The sequence below is a fragment of the Penaeus vannamei genome, chromosome 27 (assembly GCF_042767895.1).
Source record: "Penaeus vannamei isolate JL-2024 chromosome 27, ASM4276789v1, whole genome shotgun sequence".
NCBI classification, from domain to species: Eukaryota; Metazoa; Arthropoda; class Malacostraca; order Decapoda; family Penaeidae; genus Penaeus; species Penaeus vannamei.
This window is the reverse complement of record NC_091575.1, coordinates 23392089-23397088: the sequence shown is the minus strand read 5'-3', so window position 1 is coordinate 23397088 and position 5000 is coordinate 23392089.

The following is a 5000-nucleotide window of genomic DNA, read 5'->3' as shown; positions in this document are numbered from 1 at the left end:
GTAAATAAAATAAACAAAGCCAAAACATGGGCTTCATCATGGCTACTCCACATCAAAACCCCATTACCAAAAATTACCAATCACAGATCTTAAAGAATGGAACATACCCAATATGTTGACAAATTTGAGGAAACCAAAGACCATCTGGTATCAGGGTGCTTAGTTCTGGCCTCCAATTACACTGAAAAAGACAATATCTTCTTTGGAAATCATGCCAGCACTACAACCATTTTTTCCCAGGACTCTGGCACTGACACAGACCTTCGCTAGTGGCAGAAAATGATCATGTTATAATTTTATGAAACTATGAAATATAGCCAGAACTCTGCAGGCAAATAAGCCAGGTATAATAATCAAAGATCACAAGGACAAGAAATTTTTTCTATTAAACATGACAGTCCCTTGAGCCAAGAGTCCGATAAACTTTCCGAACATAAGAACTTGCAAATAAAGGTAGAATCTGGCGCATGAAAACGACGAAATACGTAAGTTGTAGGCGCCTTAGGGTTCAGAAAGAAGGATGCCTCAAAGTACACAATGGACACAATTCCAAGAAGTCCAAGTTTGCAAGAAAAAAAGTACCCAACAGCGTCGCAACCATCTTAAGAAAATCGTTAACCATATGATCAATTTGTTAAACCCTGTGTGTCTAATTTAATGATGTAAATGAAATAAACTACGTAGTGAAGTGTTTGTAAACTTTTTCTTCATTGTCTTCGGTCTCTTGATGGAGCCTCATCCAGAGACCTGAGGCAATAAAACTACAAATATCCAATTAAAGAAAAAAATAATTATAATGATAACGATAATGATAATGATAATAGTAATGAAAAAATGTAGCAATAAATAATAATAATAATAATAATAATAATAATAATGATAACAATAATGATAATGATAATAAGGACAATAATGATAATAGTAATGAAAGAAATGTAGCAATAATAAAAAATAATAATAATGATAATGATAATGATAATGATAATGATAATGATAATAATAATAATAATAATAACAATAACAATTACACTAATGATGAGGATATTAATAATTATTATCATAATAATAACAAAACTAATTAAAAAAAGTTATAATAAAATAACAATAATGATAGAAGCAACATCAACAGTAATAAAAAATGAAATATAAAATGACATTGGCAACGATGATGAGAATTATAATACTGATAGTGATTATTACATGATGATAATCAATGGCAGAAATATTAGAAGCAATCTTGATGGTAATTATCATAATCCAAATAAGGATTATGATAATGTTGATAGTGATAATGAGAATATGGTTTTAATCATGATAATGGTGATAATCAATGCCATGATAGTGATCCTATTGATAATGAAAATAATGATAAAGATAATGACAATCATATTGATAATGGTAATGATAGCAATGAACTGCTTTCCTCTTTGGTCCTAGTGATAATGAAAATAATGATAAAGATAAGGACAATCATATTGATAATAGCAATGATAACAACAAAGAAATGCTTTCCTCTTTGCTTCTGCCTGAACGAAAGCGTGGGCAAAGGCAGTAGGGATTGCCATTGTTGCCATGACAACGGAACGAGCGTGGGCTTGGACATTATATGAGAGAGTATGAGAAACTATGGCTTGCTTTGATCGCGTCCTTGGGAACTGTGTCACGTGCCTGTCGAGAGGTGAAGAGGCCCTGAGGAGCCCACAGCAAGCAGCACCTCATAGCAGGATTCCTGGAAGCTCGGTTGATAAGGATATATCCCCCACGGCACACTTCCCGCGAGCGAGGTCGAGGGTGAGGTGGCTGGTTCATGAGACGCGTCACGTGTGCTTGCGAGCGCGGTGCTCTACCCCTCGTGCGTTCCCGAGAAGGACCTCGAGGAGCAGCTCACCTCCAGCTAGCAGGGTTTTTACAAGCCTACAGACGGCATCGAGAAGGGATATCTAACATGCACAATAAGTCTGGTGGAGAGCAATGGAAAATGCTAACTTGGTGTACTAAAAGTAGTAGTGGTAAAAGAAGAGGGGAAATAATATTAGTAATGATAGTACTGATGATAAGGATAATGGTAACAATGCTCATAATGATAATGACGATGTTGATCTTGAAAGAAAAGTCAATATGTACTAAAATCAGTTTTTTCTTGTTTATATTCATTTTGTACACGCAGCCATTGGTTAAATCAAAATATTTTATCAAAACAACGATGGTACATTGCTGACAAATGTGCCGCAGTATTTACACGAAAAATACGTTTCTCTAATCTCCCATCAGACTGCTGGTCATTTTGCAGATGATATTGCTATTCGATTTAATCCAGAAATTAATCCTCATTTAAAGAACTCTTCATATCCAGCCAATATTTCTAAAAGATGAAGCTCAGAGCTATGATTACTCCAAAAAAACACCTACGGCACATAATTTGCTAAGGAGTATTGCATTAATATTACCAAAATGATAAATAATACCATTGGCAGTCAACACTACTTAAAGGATATTCTAGAATAGAATAAAATCCTAGAAGCAGTTTGTTTAGTCCAAGTGTCACCTATTTTACGGATATTTAATAATTACTCATATTCCAGCCTGGTATGAGAAAGCATCATCCTCTTCATTATAATAAACATATTGGTAATAATGATAATAACAGATAATATAGTAACAATGCAACAATAGCAATATTAGTAATGATAATAATGATAATAATAACAACAATAATTATTATATTGCTATTATTATTATCATTACTACTATTATTATTATTATTATTATTATTATTATTAGTTGTAGTAGTAGTAGTATCATTATTATCATTATCATTAATAGAATTAATAATAGTAATGCTGCTGATGATGGTGGTGGTGATAATAATAACTAATAATAATAAATATGGCAGCATACTTATAGTTATTATCCCAGTGATGATTACGATTACAAGACAGATAATAATTGTAGTCATTTCCATCATATTTTGAAGAAGAATTTGGTAAGACAAATATGAAGCAATGAAAAAAAGACTTACCGATATCGATACCACTTTTATCAATTTTATATTCGTTATAATTGATATTAACACTATCATTATCATTATTATTGTTAATTTATATGTTTTCCCTAAATTTTAAATGCTAAAAGTTCAGATTATTTCATTGATAATCTGAGGTATAAGATTATCAGGCTGTTCTTAAGAGGACTACTCGGGTGTTAAGGAGTTTCCTGCAAGTTCAGTTTCTTTTGCAGTCCCCAGCGCCCCTTATTGCTCAAATCCTTGCAATGAAAGGTCAGACAATAAGCACTACTGTATTGGCTTCATAACGTGGTATGTACATGTCGCCTTGGTTCTTCCAAATCAGGAATACTCCCCCTTCTATTGCCTAAAGCTATTACAGCCTCTTGCATTCGCATCACAGAAATAAGAAATCAATATTGGTGGTCAGTCTACCCCCTCCACGCTATTGGTTAACGGAGTTTTTATTCACTTACGTGACGAAGGGCATCAGTTGAAGTGGAAGGACGCCAAATTAATTCATATGTACATACATAAACTCACACACTCTTGAGCCTTTTTGTTATTTTTTTAACGTTATAGGTATTCTTACACAGGTCTTACAAACCATAGGGTGAAAGTGCGACTTACTTCTGTCACCAAACTTTACTCCAAAACAAGAAAATTGCTTAGTCTTTGCATTGTATTTTCCTCAGACATATCAAGTTACATTTGAACCGCTTGTTAAACAAAGAAGGTGTAGCATAAAAACAACAGTAATATAGATAAACCCGCAGTGTTAAGATATAAAATTCCTCAAGCCCATAAACTGACCTAAACCTAAACTCCAGTACTTGTGTTGATGAGACAGCATTTAATCAAAGCTAATATTAAATGTGTACGTTGATTTGGGTTTCTTCTCTTCTGTATACAACCACACACTATTAGCTGTACATGACAATAGCGTAGCACATATTCGTGTGAAACATTAGTATCATGATGCATTGTGACACTAACTTACCAACTAGTGTTCATTATTTGGAAAAATATAGGCAATTATTGTCATTTTTGGATTCAGGAGATACTAAAATATGCTGATGAGAGCGAGTAGGTCATATAAAACGCGCTCACATCTTTGAGTCTCGTTTCTTTATGCATTTACATATGCAGTGTGTGTGTGTGTGTGTGTGTGTGTGTGTGTGTGTGTGTGTGTGTGTGTGTGTGTGTGTGTGTGTGTGTGTGTGTGTGTGCGTGCGTGTGTGCGAGCGTGCGTGTGTGCGTGCGTGCGTGTGTGTGTGCGTGCGTGCGTGCGTGCGCGTGCGTGTGTGCCTGTGTGCTACGATGAGTCACCGGTGCCTTCGGGAGCGGGCAGATGCCAGACATGCCAAAGCAGATAATTGAATCCAAGTCGGCCGCTCATGGCGTGCAAGATGGCCGCCAGAGCGTCAAAGAGTTGCTAACAAAAAGGTAATGATCTGTCGGGCGCACCTGACGTTTGGTTCGATCGCTGGTATGAGGGCGCGTCATGTACGGAGGGGGGGGGGGGGGAGAGGGGTGCACATCGGATGCACGCTTGTGTGTATGCAGATAGAGAGGGAGGGAGGGAGGGAGGGATAGGGAGAGAGAAAGAGAGAGACAGAGCACAACTACGCATAAGCATCTGCAATTGTGCATGTGTACAGAGAGAGAGAGAGAGAGAGAGAGAGAGAGAGAGAGAGAGAGAGAGAGAGAGGAGAGAGAGAGAGAGAGAGAGAGAGAGAGAGAGAGAGAGCACATACACAATTACGCATGTGTATGTGCAGTTGCGCATCTGCACATAAACAGAGAAGGGAAGAGAAGGAAAGAGAAGAAACAGACGGACAGACAGTCGGCAGACAGAACCAGAGAGAAAGAGAGACAGAAAAAGAGACTATTTACACTCTTAATAACATCCCATCTCATTCCCTGTCTCTGCTATGTATTCAAGGTGGACCAGGACATAAAGTCATCATTAACCTTTGTTTACCTGACCAGCTGT